The sequence below is a fragment of the Triticum dicoccoides genome, chromosome 1B, assembly GCF_002162155.2.
Source record: "Triticum dicoccoides isolate Atlit2015 ecotype Zavitan chromosome 1B, WEW_v2.0, whole genome shotgun sequence".
Taxonomy (NCBI): Eukaryota; Viridiplantae; Streptophyta; class Magnoliopsida; order Poales; family Poaceae; genus Triticum; species Triticum dicoccoides.
The window spans coordinates 300839800-300857398 of record NC_041381.1 but is presented as its reverse complement, the minus strand read 5'-3'; positions in this window follow the sequence as shown (position 1 = coordinate 300857398).

Sequence of the window (17599 nt, the reverse complement as noted above, 5' to 3'; positions counted from 1 at the left end):
CTAACACGCACTGGGTAGAGGAGCTCGACTCCGTACTCTGGGGGCTGCGGACCACGCCGAATCGCACTACCGGATTCACACCATTTTTTATGGTATACGGCGTAGAGGCAGTTTTGCCCTGCGACATAATTCATGACTCACCTCGCGTGTGCATGTACGAAGAAAGAGAAGCCGAGGTGGATCGGCAGGACAGTTTGGACGCCTTAGAGGAGGAGCGCGACGTGGCAAAAGCTCGTTCCGCATTCTATCAACTGCAGGCTCGAAGATATCAAAGTAGAGAAGTACGGGCCAAAACTTACAATGTTGGCGAACTAGTTCTACGCCTGCCGGACAAGAAAAAAGGACAAACTCAAGCCCAAATGGGAAGGTCCCTTCATCATCGACCAAGTCCTGACCGACAGAGCGTACCGTCTGCGAAACGCATCGGATAACCGACTCGAGCCGAACCCATGGAACGCAGCCCGTCTCCAAAGATTCTACGCCTAGCGCTGGACTCTGAGTTCGTCTCCTTCCTCCGTCTATATTTTATACTTTAGCTGTCTTTTATTTCTCTCCTTCTCCCTCCTTTTTTCTGAAGCCGTTGAAGGCTTGTTTGCGCATTGTTCGCACACACTTGACGCGTTATCCGCGCTCAGTATACATGGGGGCTTCTTTAACAGAAGCTTATTTATACGGGCTTTATGCCCAACACATGTGTCACACTTCCGCATGTACCTTTTATTCACCATTATATGCATCGATATGACTTAAGTTTTGGCCAAGCTGGGTTGCCTGGCTCCTGTGCTTACCCCTACGTTCCCGATTGTTTGGCTAGGTGGTAAAGGGAGCACCTCTGCGATTGTTACCGCCGGGTCAGTCGGACGTGTGCCTCAGACTGGGTGAAGCCGAAAGCTAGCGTTCTTAAGGGAATATCCGGTCGGTGAACTAAAAGACGAATTCTTAGTTATTCATTTATCTATCCCCAGATGTTTTTCTGCTTTTTTGCAGTCCGGACATGCACTTTAGGGCATGCCTCCCAGGGAAAGGAACCCCTAACGGAACTATTCTCCCTGGAAGATGTTTCTTACTAACCATGTAATATAACATAACTAGTTGGGCACTTGTCGGATAAAGCACTTATGACCCCTATGCCTGGTCTCCACGCATGCCCCGGTTCTTACGTAACCGCGAGGGTATTCGGACACACTCCATACTGTCGGGTCCCGAGGTTGAAGCGAAAAGGTCCGCTACGACAAACGATCTACAATCCGGCTAGAAGGCATTTTACATGTCATTTTAAATTACATAGTCAAATTGACTGATTGTATTCCTCTTCAATACCATCTAATAGGCTGTCTAGTTTACAGTCTCGCTGGGAATACTTTGCGGCCAACTCTACTTGACCGTACACTAAGCTCACAGGGATCTCCTTCCCATCAGGCCCCACAGGTCCGACCTCGGCCATGTAGTTTGGGTCAGCCTTCGTGTACCGCGTCTTCACCATGGCCCAGGCCTCCCTGGCGCCTTGACGGCAGGTCGATATCTTCCATAGCCGGAAGCGCCGCCGTTCTCCCTGAAGCTTCTCTGCAAAATATCCAAGGCCTTCGGGTAGGGAGATGGATGGCCACAAGGCCTGGGCAACGCCTCTCATCACCTGCCGAACTCGTTCGTGCTGTTGCAACAGCTCGAGAAGTAGGTCACCCGTTGAACCGGGCATTTCCTCTGCAGGATGACCTGTGAGCATACCTACAGACATATTTCTGTTAATCGACTTCCTCGCCAAACTCTTCTTTTCAAAAGTTCGCTCAAACACTTACTTGCTGCGACGAAGCCGCTGATACTCCTTAATGGAGTCAGACAGCTGGGCTCGAACATCCTTCAGTTCCTCACCCAGCTGGGTGTTGGCATCTTGGAGATTATTTTTCTCTTGCGTCACCCTTGTAAGAATACTCTCGCCGGCCTTTAACCGGCGCAGTAGCTGTTGCCTGTCCGGATCTAGTCCGGCGCCATCTGCAATATTATTGTCAGACGTATACACACGCCACATTTAGCAAATTACTTCTCTTTTGAAGCATATATTACCAGAGGGAGTCTCTGTGGCTTCCCCTGTCGTGGCTAGTGCGGCCTCAAGTTGGGCCTTGCACTCTTCAAGCTCCTGGGACAGTTGGGTATTCTTTTCTGTAAGATCCTGCATAACAAATGATCCTTAAATCAGTTATTCTAACTATTTTAAGTCTCGGGGGCTACTGGCATATATAACTGTCAAAATTCCTCACCCGTATGTCTTTCACATACTGCTCCGTGGCTCTGGCTAGACCATCTTAAGCGGCACGGAGGTGCGCATCTCCCGAATTAAAGGCATTCAATGCCTCTTGGGAGAAACATGCGTCACGAAGAACTGTCCGGCGACGCCTATGATTCATGGCACTCTCCACCTCAGATTTGGTGGCGGACAATCTGTCAGCATCCTCCGTTGGAGGAGCATCCGACGCGCGCCTTGTATTCGCCTCCCCCTCCGGACCTATCTTTGGAGCCTGGCTGGCGGAGGCTCGTTTGGCAACCTCTCCGGACATAGTCCGGCGAGCGCTCTTTTTCCTGAAAAGATTACGAGCGTTAGCATGCCTTCCAGGAATCTTTCCTTGAAACACGATGGCGCGCCATACCGTTGCGGCGACGTCTCAATCCGCACCACACTTCTTTTCCGTCTGCTGGGCCGAGCAGCCCCTTGTTGGCCAGCCGCCGCGGGCTCGGCTTCCCGCCTCAAAGGCACCCCCTGCGAAACGCCATTGGTATACGGTGATCAGAAATCAACACGGATGGGTCGTGGTATCAGGACTTCGGTCACAGTTACCTGGGAGGCTGGAAGTATTCCGGGGTAGTCGGCCATAATGGAGACCAAAGCATTGTCGATGCTAAGTTGGTGGAACACCCCATCGATCAGCTCCACCTTTATGTCCGGATCCTCTTCGGAGTCCGGATCGAGGGACTGTTCCGGATCCTCGGGTTGTGGAGCCGGGCTGTGTATATCTTATACGGCCCGGCGCAGTTCCTGCGTCGATATCACAAAATGAGATACTTAACCATGGGAATGTGGATCGGATAGGCAAAAAGAAATGTCCGCATACCCAGCTTCGAGGGCTGTTCATAGAAAACCTGTTCAGTGGACTGACACGGAGAAAATCCTCCTTTTCCCCTTTGTACAGGGCGGACAAGATCTTCACCAGATCGGCGATCGATCCCGGCCCCTTACGGCCATGACGGGTGGCATCATCCTCCCCGTTGAAATCCCACATGGGGTGGCCCCTATACTGGAGCGGCTACACCCCCCGCATAATGCATGTGGCCATGACCCCGATCATGGTCAATCCGGAATGAGCCAATAATCTTATTCGGCCCATCAGGTAAAGGACGTCCCTGTCATTCTCCCGTTGAGGGCTCCACGGACGCCAACTTAGGTGTTTCTTCAGAGGAGCATTACTGAACTCTGGGAGGCCAATCCGAACTGGATCCGACAGCGGGACATCTTCCATGTAAAACCATTCCGAAGGCCAGTCTTCAGACGCCTTCCTCGGGGTTCCGGATAGGTATCCGGTCCTGGCGATGCGCCATAGCTCGGCTCCGCCCACTTGATATATTGACCCCTCATAAGAACGGGGTACGAGGTAGAATAATCTCTTCCACAGCGCAAAATGAGCCTCGATGCCCAAGAACAGTTCGCAAAGGGCCACGAAGCCCGCAATGTGCAGAATGGAGGCAGGCGTAAGGTGGTGCAGTTGGAGGCCGTAGAACTCCAGGAGCCCCGGAGAAACGGATGTATTGGAAATCCGAGTCCTCTTATCGGATAAGAGACGAAGCATACCCGCTCTCCTTTGGAGGGGTCAGGAACGCTCTCCGCCTGTTTTCCGCCCTTGTCGGTGGCGAGTCCGGCTCGAACCGGAACCATGAAGGCTGGGGGAAGAAATCCCTTGGTTTGGAGCGCCACTAGCTCGCTGTGCGGGACCGAGAATCTCTCCCAATCTCCAGGCTGAGGGCTGGGAGCGCGAGAGGAGGAGCCGCGTCGACTGTCCATGATGGAATGGATTTTTGTCAGAGGCGCTCCGATGAATGCTCGCAGAGGGAGGATGGTGTGATTCGGATCTAGATCCCCGTCCCTTTTATAGGTGGCTCATTTGTGCAGCTAGGGGGTAAATGAAAAAATACCCTGGCTTTTCACATTCATTCAACACGTGGAAGATGGTCATTATTGGGCGTGGAAGCCGAGGAGCGCGATATTTACAAGAAGCCGGACACTATTCAACACATGATACGAATAAGAACCCGCCTTGCAATGCTGAAGACAATCAACACGCCGGACTCATCATCATTGAAGCCTGGTTTGGGTGCTACTGAGGGAGTCCCGGATTAGGGGGTGTCCGGATAGCCGAACTATCACCGTTGGCCGGACTCCTATACTATGAACATACAAGATTGAAGACTTCGTCCCGTGTCCGGATGGGACTTTACTTGGCGTGGAAGGCAAGCTTGGCGATACGGATATGTAGATCTCCTACCATTGTAACCGACTCTGTGTAACCCTAGCCCTCTCCGGTGTCTATATAAACTGGAGGGTTTTAGTCCGTAGGACGAACAACAATCATACCATAGGCTAGCTTCTAGGGTTTAGCCTTTTTGATCTCGTGGTAGATCTACTCTTGTACTACCCATATCATAAATATCAATCAAGCAAGAGTAGGGTTTTACCTCCACCGAGAGGGCCCGAACCTGGGTAAAAACATCGTGTCCCTTGTCTCCTGTTACCATCCGCCTAGACACACAGTTCGGGACCCCCTAACCGAAATCTGCCGGTTTTGACACTGACAGTCATGCTTGTTGAATCCCTTGCATACAACTTACTTTTCGTTCGTCAACTTGCACTCATGGGCTTTGCCACTTTCTTTGATATTGATACCCTGGCCCTCTTATGGAGCAAGACTCTTAAAGTAGCTTTTGTTGGGCATGTCGAGAACGGTCTTTATGTGATTAACTTTTCGGAGAGACCCACTAAGACCGCAACATGCCTAATGGCTAAAGTTGACGTGGGATGGCTTTGGCATCGCTGTTTAGCCCACGTCAATATGAGATCTTTGCAAACTCTTCTCAAGGGGGAGCATGTCCGTGGACTAACAAATGTTAGTTTTCCCAAAGATCGTGCTTGTAGTGTGATACGTCTCCGTCGTATCTATAATTTTTGATTGTTTCATGCCAATATTATATCACTTTCACATACTTTTGGCAACTTTTTATATGATTTATTGGACTAACCTATTGCTCCAGGGCCCAGTGCTAGTTCCTGTTTTTTGCATGTTTTTTGTATAGCAGAGTATACATATCAAATTAAGTACAAATGTAATAAAATTTCATGGAGAATTATTTTGGAATATATGTGATTTTTGGGAGTTGGAATCACCGCAAACTGAGGCCCACAGAGCCCAGAAGACACCAGGGCGCGCTCGAGGCCCCTGGCGTGCGGTGGTGGGTTGTGCCCTCCTAAACCGTCGGTTGGAGCTGTACTTCGAGCGCAAGGGAGCTTATATCTGAAAAAAAATCATGTTTAGATCTCAAGGCAATCGGAGCTACGGATCTCCGGGAATATAAGAAACGGTTTTCGGCCAGATCTGGGGAACGCGCAACAGAAGAGAACAGAGAGGGAGATCCAATCTCGGAGGGGCTCCCGCCCCTCTGCCGCCATGGAGATCAAGGACCAGAGGGGTAACTCTCCCCATCCAGGGGGAGTCCAAGGATGAAGAATAAGTAGGGGGGCTCTCTCCCCCTCACTTCCGGTGGCGCTGGAGTGCCACCGGGGCAACGATCGGGACATCGATCTACATCAACAATCTTGCTACCATCAACACCAACTCTCTCCCCCTCTATGCAGCGGTGTAACACCTCTTCTCCCCGTTGTAATATCTACTTAAACAAGGTGCTCACCTCCATATGTTACTTCCCAATAATCTATGGTTATCCTATGATGTTTGAGTAGATCTGCTTTGTCCTATGGTTTAATTAATCATGATCTTGGTTGGTATGATTGTATATTTTATTTATGGTGCTGTCCTATGGTGCCCTCCGTCTCGCGCAAACGTGAGGGCCCCCCACTGTAGGGTGTTGTAGTATGTTCATGGTTCGCTTACGATGGGTTGCGAGAGTGACAGAAACTTAAACCCGAGTAACTGGGGTATGACGTATGGGAGTAAAGAGGACTTGATACTTAATGCTATGGTTGGGTTTCACAACCTTAATGATCTTTAGTAGTTGTGGAGGCTTGCTAGAGTTCCAATCATAAGTGCATATGATCCAAGTAGAGAAAGTATGTTAGCTCATGCCTCTCCCTCATATAAAGTTGCAAAAATGATTACCGGTACTTGTTATCGATTACCTAGGGACAAATAACTTTCTTGCTGACAAAAGCTCTCTACTAAAACTAACTTAGTTGAACAGCCCCTAGATTTTATTTACATGCTCTTTATTATCTTACAAACCTATCCTATCACACCTACAAAGTACTTCTAGTTTCATACTTGTTCTAGGTAAAGTGAACGTCAAGCGTGCGTATAGTTGTATCGGTGGTCAATAGAACTTGAGGGAATATTTGTGCTACCTTTAGCTCCTCGTTGGGTTCAATACTCTTACTTATCTAAAGAGGCTACAATTGATCCCCTATACTTGTGGGTTATCAGGACCTTTTTCTGGCACCGTTGCCGGGGAGCAATAGCGTGGGGTGAATATCCTCGTGTGTGCTTGTTTGCTTTATCACTAAGTAGTTTTTATTTTTTTGTTCTAAGTTGTTCTCCATCTTTAGTTATGGATGTGGAACACGAAACACCAAAAAAATTAGTGGTACTTTCTACTCATGGAGATGGGGAACCTCCTACAACCCTCGATGCTCGTTATGTGAAAAATATTATGCACTACTTTGATAATCCTGAGAAGACCCCATTCAACTTGATAATGGGAGTAACATTGGATCAATGTGAATACTTTAGGGATTATCGCTTGACTCAAAAGGGAAAACTTTTATGGGATCAAATTGAAATGTTGCAATGGTATGCTTGGAATCTATGCTTGAGATATGATTATACTTGTTGCTCTAAGATTGAGGTTCCACACCTTACCTATTCATGCGAATTTAATGATAATGAAACCTTGGCTTCTTATGCTAGATGTATATATGATTATTATGATGTGGAACGAATATAAGAATTTGTTGCTTTTAAGGGTGCATATGAGATTGAATCTTTGTTTGAAAAGTTTGAAGATTTTGATGATTCAGTTTATGGACCTGAAAATCTTGCTATCCTTAAATATTGCTATGATAATTATAAATACAATTACGATATTGATGTATTTATTGAGAATAACTCCGCTGTCCAAGAAAAGACTAATATTCTGCAGGAGTCTATGGAAGAAGAAATTGATGAAACTGCGACCTCATTGGATGAAAAAGATGAAGAGGAGAGCGAAGAACAAATGGAGGAAGAACAGATTGATCACCCGTGCCCACCTTCTAATGAGAGTAACTCTTCAACTCATACATTGTTTAATTTCCCTTCGTTCTTACCAAAGGATGAATGCTATGATGATTGCTATGATCCCGTTGATTCATTTGAAATATCCCTTTTTGATGAACTTGATGCTTGCTATGCTTGTGGACAAGATGCCAATATGAGTTATGCTTATGGATATGAACTTGCTATTGTTCCTTATATTAAGAATGAAATTGTAGCTATTGCACCCACACATGGTAGTCCTATTATCTTTTTGAATTCTCCCAACTACACTATATCAGATAAGTTTTCTCTTTTTAAGGATTATATTGATGGGTTGCCTTGTACCGTTGCACATGATGATTTTGACGAATATAATATGCATGTGCTTTCTGCTCCTAATTGCAATTATTATGAGAGAGGAACTATATCTCCACCTCTCTATGTTTCCAACACAATAAAATTGCAAGAAACTGCTTATGCTATGTATTGGCCTTTACTTGGTGTGCATGAATTGTTCTTGTATGGCATGCTGATGCATAGGAAGAGAGTTAGACTTCGTCATTGCTTGATATATGTTGCTTTGTGCTCACTACTAAATGCCAAATCATTGCTAATTAAAATTGGCTTTGATATACCTTGGGATTCGGGTGGATCCATTACTTGAGTACTATATGCCTAGCTTAATGGCTTTAAAGAAAGCGCTACCAGGGAGACAACCAGAAAGTTTTAGAGAGTCATCTATTTCTGTTGAGTGCTTTTATAAAGTTTAAAAACAAAAAATGTAGAGGGAAACACAAAACTTTTCAAAAAGGAAAGTGAAAGTGAAAGAGACAAGCATTGTTGAAGTGGGGGAGCTCCTTGAACTTTGTTCATGCTCACGGAAACTTTGTGAATCTTAATTACATAAACTTTTCAACAAAAATAATTATACCCTTGTACAATTCCATTGTATTATAAATATAATGTGCCAAGATTTGCCTTTAGGATGATTAGATTGCTTGTTGGTTCGTGCGGTGCAAAACAGAAACTTTGGCTATAGTACGCGATTTTACATTTTTTACTGGAATGTCAAACGGTTCTGAAACGTTTTGCACTGTCTTTCTATACAAATTGTTTATTTTTCCTAATTTTCTCAGAATTGTTGGAGTACCAGAGGTATGGTGAATGTTCAGATTACTACAGACTGTCCTGTTTAAGACAGATTCTGTTTTTGATGCATTGTTTGCTTGTTTTGATGAAACTATCGATTTCTATCAGTGGATTAAGCCATGGAAAAGTTATATTACAGTATATACAATGAAAAAACAAAATATGAATTGGTTTTCAACAGTACTTAGAGTAGTGATTTGCTTTATTATACTAGTGTATCTTACCGAACTTTCGGTTGAGTTTTGTGTGGATGAAGTGATCAAAGATCGAGGAGGTTTCGATATGAGGAGAGGGAGGAGAGGCAAGAGCTCAAGCTTGGGGATGCCCAAGGCATCCCAAGTAAATATTCAAGGAGACTCAAGCGTCTAAGCTTGGGGATGCCCCGGAAGGCATCCCATCTTTCTTCAACAAGTATCAGTATGTTTTTGGTTTCGTTTTGTTCATGTGATATGTGCAAATCTTAGAGCGTCTTTTGCTTTTAGTTTTCATTTCTATTTTATGCACCATTCTGGTATGAGATGGTCCATGGTTTATTTATAGAATTCTCATTGCACTTCACTTATATCTTTTGAGTATGGACTTGTAGAATGCTTCATGTACTTCACTTATATCATTCGAAGTTTGGATTGCATGTTTCTCTTCACATAGAAAACCGTTATTTGAAGAATGATCTTTTGCTTCACTTATACTTTTTAGAGCATGATCTTTTGTAGAAAGAATTAAACTCTCATGCTTCACTTAGATCTATTTAGAGAGTCAAAAGGAATTGGTCAATTGCATGGTTAGTCATGAAATCCTACACAAAACTTATGGATCACTAAATATGATATGTTTGATTCCTTGCAATTGTTTTGCGATATAGTGATGGAATATGTGGGAGGTACTAGTAAATGGTTGTCTTTAGTAAGAATATTGGTGTTAAGATTTGTGATTCCCGAAGCATGCACGTATAGTCTCTCATTATGCTATGAAGTTGGAGCATGATTTATTATTCATTGTCCTCCTTATGAGTGGCGGTCGGGGACGAGTGATGGTCTTTTCCTACCAATCTATCCCCCTAGGGGCATGCGTAGTAGTACTTTGCTTCGAGGACTAATAAACTTTTGCAATAAGTATATGAGTTCTTTATGACTAATGTGAGTCCATGGATTATACACGCTCTTACCTTTCCTCAATTTGCTAGCCTCTACGGTACCGTGCATTGCCCTTTCTCACATCTAGACATGGTGCAAACTTCGCAGGTGCATCCAAACCCCGTGATTTGATACGCTCTATCACACATAAGCCTTATTATATCTTCCTCAAAACAGCCACCATGCCTACCTATTATGGCTTTTCCATGGCCATTCCGAGATATATTGCCATGCAACTTCCACTTCTTCCGTTTGATGACTTGAGCATTCATTGTCATATTGCTTTGCATGATCACATAGCTGACATAGTAGTTGTGGCTTAGCCACCGTTCATCATTTTTTCATACATGTTACACTAGATCATTGCACATCCTGGTACATTGCCAGAGGCACTCATATAGAGTCATATTTTGTCATAGGTATCGAGTTGTAATTTTTATTTCTTTTGAATTATAAGTAAATAGAAGTGTGATGATCATCATTATTCATTTTTGGAGTAGTGCCCCAGTGAGGAAAGGATGATGGAGACTATGATTCCCCCACAAGTCGGGATGAGACTCCGGTTAATGAGGGACTACGACACCGAGCTGATGCGGCTGTCGGATTCGCAGGCTGCTGAGTGCAGTCGGCTGGAGACGCTGGAGCAGAAGCTGAAGGCGGAGAGGGCCGACCTGGACGCCAAGGCGAAGGTCCTGGTCAAGGACCGCGTGGCCTTCGCGCGCCTTGAGGAGAGATCTCGCAAGGCACTGAAGACGCTCTACGAGAGCGGCTTGGAGAAGCCGCTGGCTGGTGCCCAGGATGGCCCCACCCAACTGCTTCCCTTCTTGGTCGAGGCGCTCAAGGAAGTTGTGACCGGCGTTGGCCCCATGGCCGAGGTTGAAGCTCGTGTCCTTTCCTATGCGGCACTAACGCGCGTCTTCAGCCACGTCTACCTTCGCGATCCTGGCGCCAATCTCGACGAGCTGCTGAAGCTTGTGGAGAATGAGCACTTCGCCGCTGCTGCTGAAGGTGTGAAGGGCTAGGTGGAAGCCTTGCTGGCGAAGTTCTGCGCCTTTGCCACTGCGCCCACGGCAGGTGCTGCTGATCCCGCGGCCACGGGAGGTGGAGCTGGTGGGAGCAACACCACCACGGAGGCGGAGCCCTTGGCGAATGACGGCATTGTCCAAGGGTGATCTTCTCGCGGCCTCTTTCCCGTTTTAACTCCTGCAATGTGCACCATGCCTCGTGGGGGCATTTAAACTTGCATTTGGTATTGTGAAGACAATTATGGTTTGTAATATTTGCTTCTGGATTTGCTTCAAAGTTTTGCGGTTTCCTTCCTATTTGCTTTATGTTTTATGTCGGCAGAGCCCGGCCCCGCGCATACCTCAACTGCCGTTAGCCCTGACCGGATCACCAGGACGGGACCAAGGAGTGAGGGGCTATGTGACAAGTTAGGCTCCTGAGTCGTGATGCTCAAGAGTCCCCCTTGACACGCAAACGGCAAATAGGGAGGGAGTGTAGGGGTGGATCTAGCGTTCTACGTCGGCAGGGCCCGGCCCCGGTCATACCTCAACCATTGTTAGCCCCGGTCAGGACGGGACTAAGAAGTGAGGGGCTACGTGACCAGTTAGGCTCCTGAGTCACGATGCTCAGGAGTCCCCCATGATGTTCAAACGGTCTTCATACCTTGGCTCAGGGGCGCGCGACGACCAGGTCCGAGGGACCTGGCTGGGTGGCGTGTGCTCGGGCGTGACCTGAGTGCAACCCTCGTGTACAGCCCCCTCGTGTGACGCTCCCGAGGGGAGGTGTTGCGATGAGGCCAAACACTGAGCTCTGGGCTCCCTGAGGTTGATACGGCCGTGGGCCGCCCTCAGTTGTTTATCACCAGCGCGGAGCATAGCGCTTCTGTACGTGTAATTGCCACGTCCGATATCCTAGTGTAAGGACTTAGTCGTGAGGCCAACGCATCTATGTGGTAGCTTGAGAGGGGTTAAGCGGAATCTAGAGACGTGAGGCAATCAACACACATGACAAGGATTTAGAGAGCTTCGGGCCCCGGGAAACATCATCCGGTAATAACCCTACATGCTGTTTGTGGCTAGGTCTCATTATGATCATGAGGGAGTTGCCGTAAACCGGCTCTCCTCTAGTTGTGTCTAGCCCTAGAGATTGTTTCTTCTTGCCTCTCCTCTTTGGGGAGCCCTGCCCCTCCTTATATATGTTGAAGGGGCAGGTTACATGTGGAGTCCAACTCGGACTTAAGACTTAACTATTCTGACTTCTCTTTATGTGCTTCATAACGTCTCGGTCTTCATAACCCTTGGCAACCCAGTTATCACTGTTTGTCGGTTTAAGATGGTATGTCAGTTTAAGATGGTCTGTCGGTTTATGACTTCCTGCCGGTTTATGAACTGACTTAACACATGCCGGTTATCATCTGACTTGACTCCTGCCGGTTTACCACCAGCTGGTTTACCGTCTGACTTGACTCCTGCCGGTTTATGACCAGCCGGTTTACCGTCTGTCTTGGCCATCTGTCTTAACTGTCCGCCTTAACTATCCGCCGGTTTACCAAGTTCTAGGCGGTTTACAACTCCAGCCGGGTCATACCGTGGGGTATATCCCTGACATTAGCCCCCAGTTTAATTTGGATTTATCCATGTTAAACTGATCCCGAGCATTTTTAAACCCTTGTCATTTCCTTCTAGAAAATCCGGGTTAATAGGCCAGCTTCATAATCAATTTCTTGACATTGGTTTGTCACAGAGAAATATTGTGAAGAATAACTTCTTTGACTTAGCTCCAATGCTTAACAAAATTATTGGTCTTTGAAATACTCATATGATCTTCAGCCGGTTTAAGAATGTAGAACTTGCCGGTTTAAGAATGTAGAACTTTGCCAGTTTACAAATATTGATGGCACCGGATCATAACTGTTTGTTAACATCAGCTTTTGAAAATATACCTCTTATGTGCATATCACTTGTAGCCCTCAAATCTTAAGAAGGTAACGTAGTAACAGCTTAAGATTTGCTTCAATATGAATGTCACAAGCTTGAAGAAATCCAGTTTGTTCATCTCAATCACTAGTCAGAACTGAGTATTCCACATATGTAGCCCCCAAGTGCCGGGTTGTCATGCTTGCAGCAACCTGGGACTTGTAATTTCCTAGTGCTTATAAAAACTTCAACTAGTGTAGCCCCCAAGGGCCGAGTCATTATGTAAATAATGAGCAGGGACTCTAAAAATATGATCATGTAGACTTTAACAGCAATGTGTAGACCCCAAGGGCCGGCTCAGTAAGATAATATTGAGTTGGGAATTTATATATACTTCAATGAAAATAACATCATATGATGTAACCCCCATCATGGGGCTTGAATACACGTCCACAAGGTTAAAATCCTTGTGCTTTACCAACTGAGCAGTGGACCCTTCAATATAACGGATAAAAAGCTTTGTACCTTGAATAGTTGACAGGAGCAATTGGTAGCCCCCAAGGGCCGGCTCATTACGATGTGATGAGTCGGGTCTTCAATAAGGTGAGCAAACAATGACTTTGCATTAGCCCCCAAGTGTCATGGTGCATGCTTGCAGCGACATGAGACTTGTGTATTTGATGTAATCTCAACTGAAATAATGTAGCCCCCAAGTGCCGGGTCGTAAGCCTGCAGCGACTCGGGACTATTCCTTCAGTTGTAGAATAAATCATATCCATTGATAATATGATAGCCATTGTGCTAAAGTGACTTTGAAAACCTTAATCATAATACTGGTTATTGATAACCATAATAAAAATCTAGCCATGTTGGCTATTAAAGATTTGAATAATATACCCAATGATTTATAAGCGCATGATTCCAATGGCGCAATCCAAATATATACTGGCAACTTATAGTCCAAAGCCAGGCCGGGTTAATAAACGCCGGTGATTTATAATTATGCTTTATTCGACCTGTTTCTGCATACAACAAGTTTAAACTGTCCTGGCAGTTTATCGCCGGACGGATCATAATGCCCAACATATAACCCGGGTTTATAACCAAGGCTGCAAGGATAATAAAATATGAAATATATCATACCTGTGATATTGAATCATATCGTTGGTTTACCAACTTTCTTGTAGTAAGGGTGATAACCCAAATCTGGAGTACTGATATCTCCCACCATGCTTTGCTGGTAATTCCCACCATGCTTTGCTGGTTTATAATGAAGCAATGCCGGGTTATAATAAACACCGGATGATCATCCTGGCGACTTATAGTCAAAGCCAGGTCGGGTTAACAAACACCGGTTTATAGTTGGTTGTGTACTAACAACTTATATTTGAAAGTCAAGCCAGGTTAACAAACACCGGATTATATTGATGACTTATAGTCAGGCCGGGTCAATAGACGCCGGTTTATCATAAAACCTTATCAAAGGAGAAAAGACTTTGACAAATAAAAGCAAACGAAAACTTGTAGTCGAGGCTTTTCAAGGGTTGCCAGGCCCAAATTCGAGGCTTTTCATGGGCTGCCAGGCCACTGAGTTAAACCATTTGACAAAGCCTTTTAAGATGGGCCTCCAATTAACCAATCGTCATTTTAACTTTGACAAGTTCAGGGTCTGTATAAGATTGACTTGTCAAATGTTCGGCGGGTCATACCAGGATTACCTAGACAGGAGTGGCTTACTTGATGAAGGCAGGTTAACCCGGGGTTTTAGGTGAATACACCAGGCTTCCAAGCCGTGGCTTGATAGCCTATTACAAGGGTCCTTTCAAACTCTTTGTTGCCTTGCACAAAGAGCCCCCGAGTAACTTTGTGAGCTGTGCTCAATGGGTGCCTATGTTTGAGCTGTGCTTTTGCAACACTCTCTTTGGCCCCTAAGTGATTTTCTTTTGGCCTTGAGCCGATCAAGAGGTGTAGCTATGGTTCGAATACAACCAAGCCCCCAAGTTATTTTCCTGGTGGCCTTTAAATTTTCATCAATATAACAGTAGCCTCTGGGACCGTGTTATCTTTCCCTTCAACATCGTGGGGCACTTAAATTTGCTGAAACTGGCAAGACTTACTAAGTCATATCATCGTAGCCCCCGAGTCTTAAGATGACTCAAGGAGTTGTCTTGAAATTCTCCGTACTTGACCATAGCAGAAGGTATATATCATCGGTGTTAATAACGTGATGTAAATCCACAGAAGGTTGAGGTGACTGCGGCAGGTTATAAATGATCCCGTATGAGCCGTGTCAGCGACTCGGCCAATGGTTCCTTCCAACTGGCTGTCTGAAGTTGACCAAACTGTAGTGGCAGCGATTTGTGCACATGCCCATTGAACCACCCAGTGCAGACGGCGGCTGATAGTATATGATAATTTGCCTCCAATTTGTTGAAAGAAATTCAGGATACCCAAGCTGTGACTTGTTCATACTCAATAAATAGCTGATGCAGACAGGTGCGGCCCGGTATGTTGATGTAGACCAGGTCGCGATAATCGGACGACGAAAGACGACCACGACTTCAGAGGTGGCATAAACAGATGAGTCGGCCGCGGTGCTATAAGCCGGTGCGGACGGGAGAGTCGGCCACGACATTTGTAAATCAGTGCGGACTGACAATTCGGGCGCGACAGCGGTAGTCGGTGCAGGTGTGAGAGTTCGCCACGTTATTTAAACCGGTGTGAGCCTCCTGTCCATGGTACGACACCACTTTTGTAGTGGACTTTTTCCTGCATAAAGTATATTGAAAGACAGAGTAACTGTTCTCAAACAAATTAATATGCTCTAATAAAATATATAGAAAAGATAGCACCTGGCGACTTGTCAGACAAACGCCGGCACCGACATTGGATGATATAGTCGGACGAAAAGAGTTCTCAGATATAGTTTGAACTTTGTCCGATCTCTTTAAATCGCCGGACACGTCTAACAACCTCATGGAGTAGTATTCTGCACCATAGTCTTCCCGTAGTCAAAATACAGACTAGAAGTTGGAGAACTAGTACTGCCTCTGATCTTTTTTCTTCAATCATCAGGCGAGCGTGCAAAAGTAGAGACGAAGCCATCCAATCACGGGGCGGCTCAAAATAGACGGTTTAGCACAGCATGGCAGGTCAGCACAGAAGGAGGTGCGGTAAAGCGGCGCTCGACGGGCGACGACTTGGAGCAGAAAACCGGGGCGCTCAGCAATGGAGGCGAGGACCATGACCATGGCGGGTCAAAACCGCGGTCCAGGGGCGAGGTGGACCGGCGGGTCGACGGAAGCGGTTCAGAGATGTGCTAAAGCGGAGCGATCCGGATGATGCAACAAGGGCACTTCGGCGGGTCATCGAGGTGCGTTCGTGGCAGCAGCGGGTTGGAGAGGTACAGCCGTGGCCGGTTCAGAGCAGCGGCGAGGCGATGACTAAACCGGTGGCGGGTTGAAGAGCCGCTTCGGCGGAGGCCCGCGGTCACTGCTCGGGGTGCGGCGGTTTGAGGCGCCGAGAGGCCGGCTTACAGGTTTGATCCGGCAAAGCGCGGCGGCGGTTTAGGCCAACAATGGTTGAGGATTGCATGTCCTGTCGCGGCAGGAGGCGGCTCTCAGTGTGGCAGCTCGGACGCGAGCGCGGGCCTGATTTTGGAAACGCGGTGACCCGGCGGAGCTGGCACTGGGGTGATGCTATCAACCGGCACGGGCGGGTTATGGCGAGCGCAGCAGAATCCCCGTCGCCACCGCTCGGGGTGCAGAACAAGTCAACAGGGGAGTCAGAAGCATGACCCGGCTGGGCAGAGTATGGATTCATCAGTTGCATGTGGTTGTTGGGGAACGTAGTAATTTCAAAAAATTTCCTACGCACACGCGAGATCATGGTGATGCATAGCAATGAGAGGGGGAGTGTATCTTCATACCCTTGAAGATCGCTAAGCGGAAGCGTTAGCACAACGCGGTTGATGTAGTCGTACGTCTTCACGGCCCGACCGATCAAGCACCAAAACTACGGCACCTCCGAGTTCTAGCACATGTTCAGCTCGATGACGTCCCTCGAACTCCGATCCAGCCGAGTGTCGAGGGAGAGTTCCGTCAGCACGACGGCGTGGTGACGATCTTGATGTTCTACCATCGCAGGGCTTCGCCTAAGCACCGCTACGATATTATCGAGGTGGACTATGGTGGAGGGGGGCACCGCACACGGCTAAGAGATCAAAGGGATCAATTGTTGTGTCTTTGGTGCTAGCCCTGCCCCTCTATTTATATGTTGAGCCCCGGGGTCGAAACTTGGAGCAAAAGCCTCCTCAAAGTCGGTTTTGCCCGAAAGGCAAAAGTCCCACTCAGACTCCAGGACCAAACGCCACAATCCATGGCGTCTGGCCCAGACGCCATGGGCCTCGGCGTCTGGCCCAGGGCCAGACGCTAGGGTCTCTGGCGTTTGGCCCCCTGGCCTCCGCAAAACTCGTTTTGCACCGACCTAAAGCCTCATGGGCTTGACCCCTTGGCCTAACCATATCATCAAATATATGAATCTTTACGTCTCGACCATTTCGAGACTCCTCGTCATGTCCCCGATCTCATCCGGGACTCCGAACTCCTTCGGTACATCAAAACTCATAAACTCATAATATAACTGTCATCGAAACCTTAAGCGTGCGGACCCTGCGGGTTCGAGAACTATGTAGACATGACCTAGAACTATTCTCGGCCAATAACCAATAGCGGGACCTGGATGCCCATATTGGCTCCCACATATTCTACGAAGATCTTTATCGGTCAAACCGCATAACAACATACGTTGTTCCCTTTGTCATCGGTATGTTACTTGCCCGAGATTCAATCGTCGGTATCTCAATACCTAGTTCAATCTTGTTACCGGCAAG